The sequence below is a fragment of the Triturus cristatus genome, chromosome 3_1 (genome assembly GCF_964204655.1).
Source record: "Triturus cristatus chromosome 3_1, aTriCri1.1, whole genome shotgun sequence".
Lineage (NCBI taxonomy): Eukaryota > Metazoa > Chordata > Amphibia > Caudata > Salamandridae > Triturus > Triturus cristatus.
In genome coordinates, this window is record NC_140583.1 from 428368803 (window position 1) to 428385839 (window position 17037).

Consider the following 17037-nt stretch of genomic DNA (forward strand, 5'->3'; position numbering starts at 1 on the left):
TCACCAAGATAAATGTCTGAGTCTTTAAAAGGGCCCCAAAAACCTGCACAGGGGGATGGGTCCCAAAACTTCCCAATCTTCTAAAAAGTTCGGAGGAAAGAACTTTGATCCTTTAAAGGCCTGGTGTAACAACTGTAGAAAGTTGGGACACTTAACTAGAGATGTTACTTGTCCTAACAAGAAGCCCCCTAGTCATACTACTGCTACTCCTGGTGTAACAAGTCTCTAGATGGGATCAACAGTGTGCCAAGAGGAAATTGGGTTGCACACTGAAGCAGTTCTAGTTTCAGAAGGGGAAGTTGAGTTTGCCACTGTAGCTGTGCGGCCACCCAGCTTAAAACAGTATTTGCAATACCCTTGGATAAATAGGGATACAGTTGCCAGTGTCACTATGGTGCGAGATACACAGGTTTCCCCAGGGCAATACTTGATTAGGAGAACTTATCCAGTCACCAATGCTGACACTGTTACCACTAACCATGCAATGGCTATGGTGACATTAGACAGGGGGAGGGGGGTTACTGGTCTGAAACAGGTAGTTGTCTCTCCAAACCTACCAGCTGCATGTCTGCTTGTCAATCACCTGGTAACCTTAGCATGGGCGGAGGTTGAATTGAAAACCCATGCAACAATGCTGGATATCCCTGAGATGGTGTGTGTAAAAACAAGAGCACAGAGCAGAAAACAGGGTGAAAAAGAAGTGTTGGAGCCTGAAAGTATGGCCCAACCTTCCGAGAGGAAAGGTAAGAAGACTAAGAACCCAGCTTCTGTACAGCAAAATGATCAGGACCCCTCTCCTTAGGGAGAGGACTTGGACACCCTGGAGGGAACTGAGCCCATGGAGCTTGATCCTTACCAGGTTGAACTCTTGGGCCCAGGGGGATCCTCTAGGGAAGAGTTGTGCCTTGGACAGCAGGACTGTCCCACTCTTGAAAGCCTGAGGCAGCAAGATGCTGCACAGGAAAAGGGAGATGACAGTTGTACCCACAGAGTTTATTGGGAAGAGGGACTACTGTACACTGAGGCCAGAGACCCCAACCCTGGGGCCACTAGGAGAGTGGTAGTGCCTCAGAAGTACAGGGAGTTCCTCCGTACTTTAGCCCATGACATCCCTCTACCTGGGCATCTGGGCCAAACCAAAACCAGGGAAAGGCTAGTTAGCCACTTTTACCGGCCCCAGATGTCCCAGAAAGTAAAGGAGTTTGTCAGCTCCTGTGCCACCTGTCAAGCCAGTGGCAAAACAGGTGGACACCCAGAGGCCCCCTTGATACCACTACCTGTGTTGGGGTGCCCTTTGAAAGGGTAGGTGTTGATATGGTGGGTCCACTTGAACCTCCCACAGCATCATGAAACAAATTCATTCTAGTGGTAGTGGATCATGCCACTAGGTATCCTGAGGCAATTCCCCTTAGGACTACTACAGCTCCTGCAGTAGCCAAGGCCCTCATTGGTGTCTTCACCAAGGTAGTGTTTTCTAAGGAGGTGGTTCCAGACAGAGGTTCCAACTTCATGTCTGCTTACCTCAAACACATGTGGAAAGAGTGTGGAGTGCAGTACAAGTTTACTACACCCTATCACCCACAAACCAATAGCCTTATTGAGATATTCAACAAGACAATAAAAGGCATGATTATGGGGCTCCCTGAAAAACTCAAAAGGAGATGGGATGTCCTCTTACCATGCTTGCTTTTCGCTTACAGAGAGGTGCCACAGAAGGGAGTAGGGGTCTCTCCCTTTGAACTTCTCTTTGGCCATACTGTGAGGGGACCACTCTGTCCTGTAAAAGAGAGTTGGGAGAAGCCTCTTCAAGAACCCAAACAAGATATTGTTGAGTATGTGCTTGGCCTAAGGTCCAGAATGGCTGAGTACATGGAAAACGCATCCAAACATCTTGAGGCCAGGCATGAGCTTCAGAAGCACTTGTATGGCCAAAAAGATGCACTGGTAGAATTTCAACCTGGGCCGAAGGTGTGGGTTTTGGAGCTAGTGGCACCAAGGGCTCTCCAGGATATGTGGAGTGGTCCTTACCCTATCCTAGAAAAGACAAGTGAGGTCACCTACTTGGTTGACCTGGGCACAAGCAGGACACCCAAAAGGGTGATCCATGTGAACCACCTTAAGCTCTTCCATGATAGGGCTGACATCATCATGCTAATGGTGACTGATGAGGATCAGGAGGCAGAGTGAACTTCTTCCTGGCCTTCTCTCATACAGCCTAAAAGACGGGTCAGTGGATTGAGTTGTCTTTTCAGACACCCTATCTGCCCAACAGCAGAATGATTGCAAGCAAGTCTTGCAGCAGTATGCAAAGCTCTTTCCTTGACCCCTTGTCAGACAAACTAGTGTACCCATGATATGGACAATGGTGACAGTTCACCTGTCAAAAACAAATCTATCGCCAGTCTGCTCAAGTCAAGGAAAGCATCAGAGCTAAAGTCAGCAAGATGCTGGAGTAAGGGGTTATTGAACCCTCTGAGAGCCCCTGGGCCAGCCCAGTGGTTCTAGTCCCCAAACCTCATCCACATGGTGAAAGGAGAGAAATTAGGTTCAGTGTGGGCTATAGAGTGCTTAACTCTGTCACCAAGACAGATGCTCACCCTATTCCAAGAGCAGATGAACTGATAGGCAAACTAGTTGCAGACACATTTCTAAGTACCTTTGACTTAACTGCAGTGCAGGGTAGTGGCAGATTGGCATGGCACCAGGATCAAAAGAAAAGACAACATTTTCCACACCTAATGGGCATTGTTATGCCCTTTGGTTTAAATGATGCCCCTGCCACCTTCCAGAGGTTGATGAATCAAGTCCTTGCCGGATTAGAATCCTTTAGTGCAGCTTATCTAGATGATATTGATGTCTTTAGTTACACCTGGCAGGATCACCTGATCCACCTTGGGAAGGTTAAGTGCCCTGCAAACTGCAGGCCTAACTATCAAGGCATCAAAATGCCAGATAGGGCAGGGAACTGTGGTGTACCTGGGCCACCTTGTTGGTGAAGGCCAAGTACAACCCTTACAGCCCAAGATCCAGGCCATCCTGGACTGGACAGCTCCAACAACCCAGACCCAAGTCAGGGCATTCCTTGGCTTGACGGGGTACTACAGGAGGTTTCTCAAAGCTCCAGACTATGCCAAGCAGTTCATTGTGCAGACTGATGCCTCTGAGCTAGAGATAGGAGTGGTCCTATCCCACACCAATGATGAAGGCCAAGGCCAACCTATTGCTTTTATAAGCAGAAGGCTTCTCCCCAGGGAGCAGCGTTGGAGTGCCATTGAGAGGGAGGTCTTTGCTGTGGTTTGGTCCCTGAAGAAGCTGAGACCATACTTGTTTTGTCCTCACTTCCTAGTTCAAACTGATCACAGACCTCTCAGATGGCTAATGCATGAGGTGGTGCATCTCCCTACAGGGAAATGGACTTTGTAGTGGAACACAGACCTGGGACTTCCCATGCCAATGCAGATGGACTTTCCAGGTTCTTCCACTTAGAAAATGAAGACTCTCTATAGAAAGGTTAGTCTCATCCGTCTTCGTTTGGGGGGTGGGGGTCGTTGTGTGAGAAAGTGCCCTCATTCTGCATTGTAGCCCCCACTTTTTGCTGAACTGATGATGTGCTTTGACTGAGTGTGTGCTGGGCTCCAGCCAATCAGGTGCCCAGGGCCTATGTAATTTCCCTAAACCTGCATTAAAACAAAACCCAACTGGCATCTCTGGCCACAGGTCAGTCCCTGGTAAATGGTATAACAGGTACCCAGGGCACTGTGTCTAGGGATGAACTCTAAGGGCTGCAGCACTTATTGTGCCACCCTTAGAGGCCCTGTACCATTACACTCACACACTGCCTTTGCAGGCTGCGTGTTTTGATGCAGAGCAAAGTGAAGAGTCGACATGGCACACATGTCTGTGTGCCATGCCTACAACACACTTCCCTGGCATAAATCAGTCACCCCTCTAGCTGGGTGCACTATACCAGTGTTCAGGTGCATGGGCCCTGCACCCCTACAGTGTCTAAGTCCATTCTTAGACATTGTAAGTGCAGTGCTGCCATTAAGAGTATATGGTGCTGGGAGTTTGTCATTACGAACTCCACAGCACCATAATGGCTGCTCTGAAAACTGAGAAGTTTGGTATCAAACTTCTCAGCACATTAAACCCACACTGATGCCTGTGTGGGATTTCATGAAAGATGCACACAGAGGGCATCTCAGAGATGCCCCCTGAAAAACGACCACCTACCACTAGTGTGCAGGTTGAGTGGCTGCTTTCAGCTGCCACCACCAGACATGTTTCTGGATCCCTGGGTAGAGAGCCTACTGCTCTCAGGGGCCTGAAACAATGCACATCCTGGGATGAGGTGCCAAGCCTCGAACCCCAGGATGGGCAGGGTCCACGAAGGGGAAGCTTCAAAGGCTTTCCGCCTTTGTGAGCTTCCCCAGGCAACGTGCTGCTTTCAGCAACTGTACCCACTGGTTCTGACCCCCACTTTGGGCGGGAGAACCGACGGAACAAACAAGTGATGAAGAGAGGTGTGCCAACCTCTGCCAACTCCACCTCTTAGGTGGGGGACGCGGGGTGAAGCACAACTCTCAGTCCCCACCATCTTGCAGATGGGGGGACTCAGCCAACCAGGGAAAGTCTTATGCCCCCTCCCACTGGAGGGTGGCATAATAGGGGGTGTATTGATTAGAGAAGCGGTATTTCCCGTAGGGATAACGTCCCCAACCTTGCACTCGTAAAGTAAATTTCAATCAAGATTCTGCGTGATACTTTTCAATATATTCTTTTCTTTATTCGAACTGTTTTCAAAACGATAATTTCATTCTCAATATTTCCGTTGTTTACATGATTTCATACTATTAATATCATAGTATCGGTGTGAGCCCAATGCATTTCGGGCATTGCCCTTCTTCAGGGGACTTTTTCTGAAAGTACAAGGATAAAAAAATGTCTAAGCACCTTTAACATATGGTCAACATGTCAAATATTAGCCATAAAACATGACTTAATGCGAGAACAGAAATCTCCCTGTGCTGCCAACATCAGTAATGTCTATATCTATGCGCATAATGACTGTTTGTACGTTACTAGTTGTTAATAAAGTGGATTCTAGGGCGTTTAATTGTAAAAAGTACTGTGTTTAAAGAAATGTGACATCAAAACAAACTTATAAGCAGTCCAAAAAAGTGGTGTTACACTCTTGACGAAAATGTGATGTTCCGTTGTTGAGAAAATAATCACATGCTATTTCTCTAACATATTGACTAATACTCGCGTGCTATTTTTTCTAACATTTCCAATGGTAATCAGCTGGTGTACTCAATGAGACATTGACATGTTGAACGATACCCGCGTGCTATTTTTTGTCGTTTCAAATGGTAATCGGCCGGTGAAGAAGGGCAATGCCCGAAATGCATTGGGCTCACACCGATACTATGATATTAATAGTATGAAATCATGTAAACAACGGAAATATTGAGAATGAAATTAACGTTTTGAAAACAGTTCGAATAAAGAAAAGAATATATTGAAAAGTATCACGCAGAATCTTGATTGAAATTTACTTTACGAGTGCAAGGTTGGGGACGTTATTCCTACGGGAAATACCGCTTCTCTAATCAATACACACCCTTGAGTTCAGAAGGGATACCAACCCTGCACCACTCATCATGTTAAACTATGATTAAAATCAGTTATTGGGTATAATCTAGGAGTGCTCGATTCCACATTCCAATTGGACTATTTGATAAAAGGGGGTGTACCCACCCCAGGGAAGGGACCCATTGGTCCCAACCTTTTACCTACCTGTAACACCCCTAAATCTAATATTTAGGAGCGCCCCTGAACTTTACTTCCTCAGACAAGAACCAACAACAAAAAAAGAAGGACTGAGCAGCCATGCCGAAGCTAACAAGAGGAAGACGCCCACTCACTTCGCCACAGCCCTACCGGCCTGTCTCCACCTCGAACCTGCTCCTGCGAAATCCTGGTGTGTCCTGCAGCCAACAACCTTGAAAACTCTGGAGGACCTGCCTGCCCTCAACCACAAAGACTTTGTCTCCTGTGAACACAGGATTTGTTCATCAACAACCTCTGGCCCGGCCGGAAACCGCGAATCCACACCACTCTGCACCTGCCATTCAAGGCCGGGCTCGAGTGGGCAAAAATCACGAGGAGGTCTCCCTGTGATACTGACCAGAGATCTGGCGACCCCTGACCTGCCTCAAGCCTCCAGCCTCAAACCCGAAGGTCCCCCCCGCCGCAAACAGTAGCTGTAAAAGGCACCCCTGCACCCGATGCCCCACGGCCTTGGGTGTCTCAACCGACGGTGCCTAGCCAACCCTCAACATACCTCTCAAAGTGGTGGGTGCACCCAGAAGACCTTCGTCCCCGAGCCTGCAGTACTTTTGCAAACCGGAGACTCCCCATTGAAAGCTACAGGGCTTCCTACGCCAAAACAGCACTCTGCACCCAGACGCCCCAGTGCCGCTGAGGGTTCATCTTTTGTGCAGGCCTAAACCCCCATTTTCCCAGAGCTTAGGTCCACGAGCTTTGCTCCCACAACCCAGTGGCCTGCTTGTCACCAGCCATCAACAGGAGGTCCCCTATCCCTCACTGGATAACACTGGGCTTTGACACTCTGCACCTGGCCGCCTTAGTGCCGCTGAAGTTGTAACAAGAGTGCATCCTTGACCCTGGGGGACCCCTGAGTCTAAACCCAGAACGCCAACTCCCACAACAAAGTACTTACCTTTAAACCGATAACACTATTTTCCTCAATAGGATAACATTGACTGTTTTTCTCTGAAAAGTTTTCAAGTGTGGAGTTAGAAAACCTAAAAAAAAATCATAAAAATTGTACTAACAAAAACTGTTTTATTTACTTGCTTACAGGAAATGTCCCAGTGTAGTATCAAGGTGTACTACACTGTGTAAGTAAAGTAATCTCAAAAGCAACATACCCGTAATTTTACTAAAAATCCCATTCATGGTATATGTACTGTATTCTGAAAAGCATTGCATTATCAGTAACACTATTGTGATCACATCAAAGTACATTTACCATGGCAATTCCAACTGTGTTACAACTGTATATTTACTGCAAAGAATGTATCACTTACCTGTGCCAGGCTTGCTTGGTTCTAGGAAATAAAATAACTAAAAGAATATTTTTACACAAAAACAATTGGTCTGAGGTTCAGTCTTTGAGTGTGTGAAATCATTTGCTGACTGAGTGTGTACAACAAATGCTTAACACTGTCCTCTGATAAAGCATTACTGCTCGACCACACTACCACAAATAGCGAGTGAGGTACTATCTACTTTACCTCTGCCTACCTTTTGGGTTTCACTGGACTCTGTACACACTATACCTCACTTTGGTATAGTATATACAGAGCCAGCTTCCTACAGGGTCTCTGCCCTAGACCAAAGTCCTCTAATAACTCCACCTATCTCAGGTGACATCCCCAAACCATTAGAGTAGTACCGGTTACCACCATCAACTCTGGGTGGGGAAGGGCAAGGGGTCTGCTACTGGTCCAACTGCAGTCGACCAGCTACCACTGCAGATCGTCTGCAGAGGTTGAAACATCAGGATCATAGCCTGCTTTAAGGTTGTGGCTGGGGGGGACTGTGGGTTGGGAAGTTAATTGCCCCAGCTTTCCTGGACATTTGCCTGCTGGACCCCCTTGCACAGTATTGAAAGGACTGAATGTATCTGATGTTTCTGGTAAGGACCATGGTACTGTCTGACCCCAAAACCCTTTGCGATGCTTCGAAAAGGACAAAATTGTTGGGGGAACTGCCTATCGATTGTAGAAAGGCAGAGGGAGCTGCAGTTGCTCTACTCTCTGTAAAAGGGCTCCAGGGTAGAGGCAGCTTCTGGAATTCCTCTGGGAATACCAGTAAAATTACAGTCAGTGTTCCATAATGTATGGGAATAGCATCCCAGCAAACAGCAAGCATTCAAAGATCTGAGGGCAAGGCTGGTGAAGAGAACATTCTCTTCCCGAAGGTCTCTATTCTCTTAGACTACTTCTCTGACAGAGTCATAGGGAAAGAGTTTGGGTTAATCCTGCTGGTGGAGGCCCTTCTAATGACCATGGCTAAATATGCAGACTCTTCAGTAGAGGATTCTGACCTGAACCTGAAGTGGGTCCAGAAGTAGTAGCTGGTGCCGAGGGTGGGCCCACTGGTGGTAACATCAACCGAAGGCTGGAGAGTTTTTCAGCAATAGCCCTAGCAAACTGCTAGGTTGCCCTGTCTGACTCCACAACACCCCAACGTTGCCCCAAAAGTAAAGGACCAGAGCCCGATATGGACTCTACCTCTGTGTGCTGACGTCAGTTTCTGCACCGTCCACGCTTTAAGGCATAGTTTAACTCAGACAGTCAATTTGCACATGAAAGTGTGCCTAAAAAGAACTTGGGACCTTTTAACAGGTACCGGAGTGCACTCCACAGAATGGGAAGAGGCCAGTGTGGAATTTGTGGTTAGACACAGTATACACCAGAAAAAACGTTACCAAAGGTAAGTACATTGTTCTTCGGATGGATACCGCCTCTTTAGAATTGATACCCAAGTACTGCCTCCAAAAGGGAGACAATTTACAAAGTGGCTTAAACCACGGCCAAAGTGAGTCTCACTGCAGGTCCAGCTTTCAAAACAGTAGTGTTTGGTAAATGTATGCACTGACACCCATGTTGCCACTTGACAGATGTCCTAGACAGGATCGCCCATAGCTAATGCCATCGTAGCAACTTTAGGTTTAATAGAATGAGCCCGTAGGCCTTTCAGAAGCTCCTTCTTGGCTGCAGAACAGCATATTTGTATGCACAGAATGAGCCAACTTGACAGAGATGAGCAAGTCTTCTGAAATGTATTTCCCTTTCTAGCATCGGCACCCCACAATGAGCTGATTGTCCACAGGATACTTCTTTGTGCATTTAACATAGGAGCTTAAAGTTCTCTTGGGATCAGGAGGGACGTATCAAAGAGACAAAAACTGATGGGGTTATGTTTTGCCCCATGTAAAAGCACAATCCCTCTTTAGGCATTCCATTGCTAAGATTGAACGTCTTCCCGAAATGATAGCCAGATTGGATGGCAAATGCTCAGGCTCAAGAGATCTGGTTATCATACTCTGAAGACCAATTTGAAGCTAGCACGATGATTTGAGCTTGGTCTGCTGTGACCTTCAGAATTGAATGCAGGATAGTTAATGGTGGGAAATCAGTCAGTCAAATAATCTTTATTCCGCTTATCAAAAGCCATTTACACACAAAAAAAGCAATTTACACATTAAAAACGTCAAGCTTATAAAAAAAAAGTTAAAAACAGAATTTTAAAAGAATCAACAGCCCTATGTAAAAAAAAACAGCCAAAGTTCAATAAACACGATACATTATAGTGGCCCATATCTGTTTCTAATTCTCAGGGCACAATGTACAGAATTTGCTACTGAAACACAAAAATCTAGATTAGACAATTTCTGTGGGATCTGATCTTGGACAGACGTAAAATTGGTGTCAAAAAAATCTTCCGTGGGTTAGGAAAGTGCTTTGCTTGGAAGTGTTATCACAGTGGACAGCTTGGCAAAGTTGTACATTCCTGGGAAAAGCCACCCATAAATGTTATGAATTAAAACGGAATCTTAAACAATAAAACCTACAATTCATGCTAAAAGTTAACTTAAAAAAAATATTCGCAACCCAATGATATTTTAATTAGGTTGTAGTTGGCGCTACTACGAAGTTTATCAAAATTTGCCTTGTGAGGACTACCTGCCTTACCCTGAATATCTTACCTGAGGCATTACATTTTGCTTTATAGTTCTTGGAATAAAACCTAGCTCTTAGAAACCTAGGTCTATAAAACCCTCTTTAAAATATTTAACCCAAGGGATCACCAGAGCATAATCCTAGGAGAGAGAATCATTCCACACAACTCTTAAAAGGGAAGCCCCCATTTCCCCCCAGATTCTGATCCACAGTAAATAGGAGATCCGTGTGATTTTATCTTCCACAAGAAACAAACCCACCTCAGAGTGACAGATAGATGAGGGAGTGGATTGAAGTACTACCAGGAGTATTCGTAAGAATTTATTCTTGACCCTCTGCAGTGGACCTGAAAACTTTGCCCCGAAACAACTGCTCTATATGACGCTACAGAAATACACTTACTTTTATAAATAGTGAAAATTTCCCGCACCGGCCCAGGCCCTAACCAGTGCGTAAAAGTGAAAAACAACTCCAGGGCTCTTTGGCATTGAGTCACCCTATCATTAAAAAGTCTACGCTAGTTTAAATTGTGATCCAGAAGAATACCAAGATAATTAAAAGTCTTGACCCTATGGATCTGGGAGCCACCCAATTGGAATACTCTGGTTTTAATGTTTTTGTTCCAATACTCAAAGAAAAAGATTTGCTGAGATTAGTTTTAAGGTCTTGCCCTACTATGAAACTATAAAAAGCTTCTAAAAAATTCAGTAATCCATTGCTGTTTGTGAAATTAGGACTGCATCGTCGGCATTCAGCAAAACGGGGAATGCCTTATTCTTCACTTTGGGCATATCTTTCCTTGTTTTACTCTGACAAACCTCTAAAATATATAGTGACCATTAATCCCAGTGCATCCTCTGTAGCAAACCAATTATGGCAGGAAAACATACTTGAGACTTTTGGTCCATCTCAGGCAGAATGTATCTCCTATAGACCTTCCAGGTGGAAACTCCAGCGCGCAGGAGATTCAACACTGCCCAATTATGCGGTAGGGAAAGGATCCAACCAGGGCACACCCGACGTTGTACTGAGCCACTCCGGAATAAAGAGGCCATTAATGATCTTCCAACTGACACTTGTGCAGTTTTTCTGGTCTAGAATTCAGAGACTCCAACAGTTGGATGTCCAACTTTCGGAGATAAGCTGCACAGACCACCATCACTTTTGTGAGCACCCGAGAGCCTGAGGTGAGGCCGAAAGATAAAGGGGTAAAATAGAAGTGCTCTAATCCCACCATGAACAACAGGCAGCATCTATGGGACTGCAGGATGGCTACATGAAATAAATGTGTCCAGCAAATCCAGGGACAACATCCAGTCTTCTGGGCCCAGTGCAGTTAAAGACAGAGCTTGTGTGAGCATATCGAATTGGTCTTTCGTTAAAAAGGTATTCAGAGCTTGGAGGTCGGGAATGGTTCTGAGATCTCCATCCTTCCTGGGTACAAAGAAGTAGTGAGAATAACAACCCCTCTCTTATCTCAGCCTCCAGAGCCCTTAAAATGGCACCCTTAGGCAGGAAAAGGTTGACCTCTTCAATTAGAACAGGCCGCCTGGTACGACATCTACACCAAGTGACCTCCCTCAACGTACACCACTAAGATCGCATGGAGCCACACTGGCACCAAGATCCTTGTAAGTGGTTCCTCAACTGGCATGCCAGCACAAGAACTGTGCCCAATGCAAGCCACTCACCAGAAATAGGCAATGCAAACTAAGGCTATTGTTATGAGATGCAGGAGGGAAGCAAAAAGATTGGCTGAGAAGGTCCTGTACTGACCTACACATCAACAACAATACTGTCAGGAGATTGATGAGAGCTTTAGGACAGGTTCCGATCATTTTCAGATGCTAGAAACAATACATTATGATGATGACAGAAGAGAGGTAGTCAACTTACTAATACCTGCATCCTTGCAACGGGCTGGCTAAGTAATGCTACAAAACAGCAGTTGTCTTAATACTCCTTAGAGACTAAGATGAAGTGCGTCTCTTGTAGCATTTACAATGTGGTCTTGAGGAAAGCAAAGGAAGCTTTAGGACTTACACATTCCATAGTGGAGGCCAAATATAACATCTCTAAGAGGTACAACAGCCTGCTTTGGTGGCACTGAAACCACCGTTTCCATTTAACGAGGTCTTACTTGAATCCATCAAAGAGGTTTGGGATAAACACATTTGCACCTTGGCTATGAATAGGCTAATTACCCACCACTACAGACCGGCCACACAGAATCAAGCCTTTCTTGTCCACGCAACCCTCAACAGAAAGTGTTACAGCGCAAGCTTCCTACTGCTTCAAAAAATACCCAAGGGGCATTTCCCGTTGTCCTCCCCGCCCAAAGAGAATCCAAGAACCTGGAGGTTGAGGGGAAAAAGTTTTTTTTTGTTGTTGTGAGTTTAGCCCTGCACTCTAAAAATACTATGTTTGCTGGTGAGGGAAATGGTTAACATGGTAGTACAAAGTCTTCAAGAACATCTGCAGAAGCACTTTGCAAAAGTGGCTAGGGGCGGCCAGAAAGTAGATTATTAGATCAAGCCTAGACACAATAGATACAGTGGCCAGGGCCATGGATTCCTTGTTAGCCCTAAGGAGGCATCCCTGATTGAGGTCTACCGGCTTCTCATCTATGTAGTCAAGTCTCATGGACATGCCATCTGACGCCCAGGGCAGGCAGATCAACCCTCCAACCCCTTGTTCTAGTGTCCACAGCCTGAGACTTCTATAAGCAATTAAGTAATTTCCAGGGCTTCTCCAGATGGTTTCCGTTTCCATCAAAGCAAACTCTCCCAACAACTGAACATATTTTTCAGACAGTATAGATTTAGACGCAAAGCAAAAGGCATACAAGACCCAGCAGAGCTCCTTCTTGTCCTCTCCTACACTACCTGGAAAGCTGCATTAGTTTCCCCTTAAGAGAACATCTGCAGCAGTTAGAGGGAGGTTGTCACCTTTTCTAGCGGTCTGGAAGTCTATTACATAGATCAAGTAGCTCCTACAGATCATAGAAAAGGATTACACTCTTCCCTTCTGGCAGTCCCCGCCCAACATCCCTCCCTCTCAGCCCCTACATTCAGAGAACCACATACAAATTCTTCAGCATGAGGTGGCTACTTTTTCCAGAAATAAACAGAGTTGGTCCAGAGTAGGAAACTGGGCACAGTGCTATTAACTGAACTTCATAGTTCAAAAAAAGCATGGCGGTCTCTGCCCAATCCTGAACCTCAGGTCCTTCAACTTCTACCAGCACAAGTAGAATTACAAGATGCTGTCCTTAGCTCTGGAACTTTTCTAATAGAAGCAGAAGACTGCGTAGTGCCCCTTGACTTGCACTATTTAACACATCAGTCTTTCCATCGCCCAGGAGGTGCCTACAATTGGATGTAGGCTTCACTCACCATCAGTTCACAGTCCTCTCGTTTGGGCTTACATTAGCATTCAGGACCTTCATGAAGGTGAAGGCTTTGGTTATGCACACCTAGTAAGTCAGGAATCCCAGTCTTCCTATACCTGTACGGCTGGCTGCTCAAAATGGGTTTACCACAGCTGGTATTAGACCACCAGAAGGCCACAGAATCCCGGCTGTTTGGCTTGGGATTTTCCAACAATCTGCCCACGTCGCACCTAGAGCCCTCTCAGTACCTTCTGTTAATCGGGGAGTACCAGACTACTTGACAGGCCGTCCTTCCTCCCCAGAGGATTGTGACATTTGGGATATGATTCTGATGTTTCTGAAGGGAGCTCAAGTGCTGGCCCGGATGGTTCTTCACATGATATGCTTCCTGTAAGCATTGTGCTGGGCATACAGACATGCTGGCACATGAGGGCTCTCCAGTGGTGCCATCATATGCAGTGGTTCCAACATCAGAAATGTATGTTGGAAATCTTCAAAAAGCGCATCACAACAGGTGATTTACATAAAGAAGGCTTATCTAGCAACCACAAAAAGGCACAAGAAGCAGATCTTTAACTGTGCACCAGGCAAGCCCCTCCCAGGTTAGAGAAAATACAAAAAGCAACACTTCGGAGAGTTTGGCCTGAATCGGTTCAATGTGCCGGATATCACACCAAGTTACAAACTTGTCCCAAAGGTAGGCATTTACAGATTTAGTGAAGGGACGCCTGGCTGCCAAGATGTCATCAACAGCCTCGGGAGGGAAGTCAAACGCAGTCCACTTCTGCCAGTCCAAAACTACCTGAGGCAGCCCAGTCTTCACCAAGTAAGCCATCAGGTTACAGGAATACATGTATCAATGACCTGCGAAGATGGGCTGCAACCCCTGATATAACCTTTGTAGAGACCCTAAGGGTCGATATTAGGCAGAAAGGTAGAATGGTGAACTAAAGAGCTCTGATCGCACCACAAAGCCGAGATACTGCCGCTGGGACTGGCACATGAAAGTAAGCATCCTGCAGGTCTAGGGATACCATCTAATGCTTGAAGTTTAAATCCAAACCAGCACCTGGGCCATCATCTTGAATTTCTCCTTCTTGATGAACTAGCTCAGAACTCTGAGGTTTAAGATCGGTTACAAGTTCCAGTCCTTCTTGAGGACCCAAAAGTAATGGAAGTAAAAGGTCATTCTTCACTACACCTCGGTATCTACCTTGGTGAGCAATATCAACACTTGTTGGAAAGTATATTGGCATGGACCAGTGATGTATGGGTGAAAACATGGAGAATAAGAGGAGAGGTGTCCAGAAAGATAAGGGCATAACCAACTCCTACAAATAGAGGACCGAAAGGTCTGGCGTGGCTGAGTGCCAGTGGAGTAGGCATGGTCTTATCTAGTTGCCTACGAGCCCCAGATGTGCATTCATGGGTGAACTATAGCAGTTTGGCAGCGCTGCCTAGAAAACAAAGAGGAAGAATATCAATGCGTGTGATGTCTTTGACCTTCCGCACTGCCTCTGCCTAGAGCACCATTAAAAACCTGCAGGTAGCTGGATGGGCTGTGACTGCTGCCGCTAATGAAAGCCAAGGTCCCCAAGGTCATCTTAGAACTTCATGTACTGCTACTGGAATTGGTGACCTGATGATAGCAATACCAAACAGGAAGCCATAGCACAGCTGAATCAATATAATTCAAAGACTGAATTACCAAACTGCCCAAAGGTTATGCCCATTTAGTCAATTCTGTTGGATTCTCTGCAACAAAAGAGTAAGGATTCATGTTGCATGCTGAATCAAAAACTGAGGTCGCCAGGAGCAGGTTTTTGATGCCTAGAATTGGTGCACTTCCCTACCGGTACAAAAAATGGCTTAGGGGGCAGTAAGTTATTCACCTCATCATCGTGAAAGTGGTGGACAGGTTAAGATCCTTATATTGCGTCTGATCTAGAATAGCCTCTATCTTCCTGTAGTATTACTGCTGAGGTAGAGAAAATGGAGTGGAGTCATTCTCCACAACTGGTAGCACTTTTATGATTGTACAGCCTGTCAAATGCCAAGCTCTTGCAGAGGGAGAAACGAAATCTGGGCTGGAGCTGAAACCAGACCTGGCACTGCCAAAGCAGATGTAGGAATGCACAGCCAGGCTTGCAGCACAAGGGTGGATGCAAGGTTTGGCACAGGAAGAAGAGTGGGCTGACTGTTCAGGGCCAGCCAATGCCAGGTGAGGGCCGGTCTGCCTATGGCAATTCAACTGGAGCACTCATTGGGTCAGTGAGGCCAGATGGCGTGGCAGAGAAAACCAGAATTATTTTGAATATCCGCAGCATGGCCTGTTCAAAAGGGATCAAGTTGTTTTGGAAGGGTAAGTTACTTACCTGTAATCCTAGTTCTCTTCCAGGGGTATCCTCATCAATAGTCATAAGCACTGAATATTCCCGCCCATGTGCGGGGACCCCGGAAATAATAAAATTATATATGTAAAAAACATACATATATACAGCTCTGTATATGTATAAACATATATCATTTTTTCCAAGCAAATGCAGCTCCCATAAAAGGCTAGGCAATGTAAATATACACATCCAATAACACATATATATATATATGTATATATAAAGGTATAACAATACACCTAAATCTCTTTTTTTTTTTTTTTTTTAATGAGGTAAACACTCATGAGAAAGCAAAAAATAAAGAGAACAAACTGTGGAAAAACACAGATGCACAACACATTGCCAGCCTGCAGGCTGCATTGCAATATAATACCATAGAGACTAAAAAGCCCTGTACAGGTAAAAACTGGCACCGTGCCTTTAAGGCAGCCCTGACTTCCATATCCCATCATGCCTCAGGGGTGACAGACAGGTCAGTTGTTCTTTGCGGGACCGTAGTCCTAAACACAAAGATATATCCTTTCCATAATGAATAATACACTTCTTCTCAATTGCCTGGGGAGGTGGGTGGGTTGCTTATGACTTTGATGAGGATACCCCTGGAAGAGAACTAGGATTACAGGTAAGTAACTTACCCTTCTCTTCCAGGGGATCCTCATCAATAGTCATAAGCACTGAATAGAGTAGCAAGCTCCCCTTCCACCTGCAGGCAAATGAAACAAAGGTTGTACCACCCCTGGAGAAAGAGAATCATGAAAATGATTATGCATGGAACAGATTCCTCAAGGAGGCTTGTCCTACTTGAGTGTCTGCTCTGGTGTCCGAATCCAGACAATAGTGCCTGGTAAAAGTGTGGACAGATCTCCAAGTGGCTGCCTTGCAGATCTCGGAGAGTGGGACATTATTGAGAAAAGCCGCGGTAGCCGCTTTTCCTCTTGTCGAATGCGCTTTAGGGCGCGCCCCCAATGGTTTCTGAGCCAGTTGGTAGGCCAATGTAATACTTGAAACAATCCACCTAGCAATGGAACGTTTGGAAGCCGCAAAGCCCATACGGACAACCCCATAGTTCACAAACAATTGATCAGATTTCCTGACATTCTTAGTCCTATCTAGGTAGAATTTCAGGACCCTTTTGACATCTAGAGAATGCAACGCCCTCTCTGCTGGAGAGGAGGGGTTGGGAAAAAAGGTTGGTAAGGAGATGGCTTGGTTTACATGAAACTCCGATACCACCTTGGGTAGGAACGAAGGATGAGTTCTCATCACCACCCTATTCAGATGAAAAATAGTGTAGGGCTCTTTAGAACAGAGGGCCTGTATCTCACTGACCCTCCGTGCTGAAGTGATGGCTATTAAAAATGCTGTCTTCCATGTGAGGTGCTGTAGGGTAGCCTTATGAATAGGCTCAAAAGGAGAACCCATGAGCTTCGACAGAACCAAGTTTAGCTCCCAGGAAGGAGAGGGAGGTCTAACAGGG

The 17037-nt window shown here is 45.7% G+C and overlaps 1 protein-coding gene across 2 annotated transcripts in view; it reads right to left on the bottom strand.

Moving 5' to 3' along the window:
- Nucleotides 1-17037, bottom strand: part of CEP152 (centrosomal protein 152) — a 725831-nt gene that overhangs the window by 156548 nt on the left and 552246 nt on the right. The gene's annotated exons all lie outside the window — the stretch shown is intronic.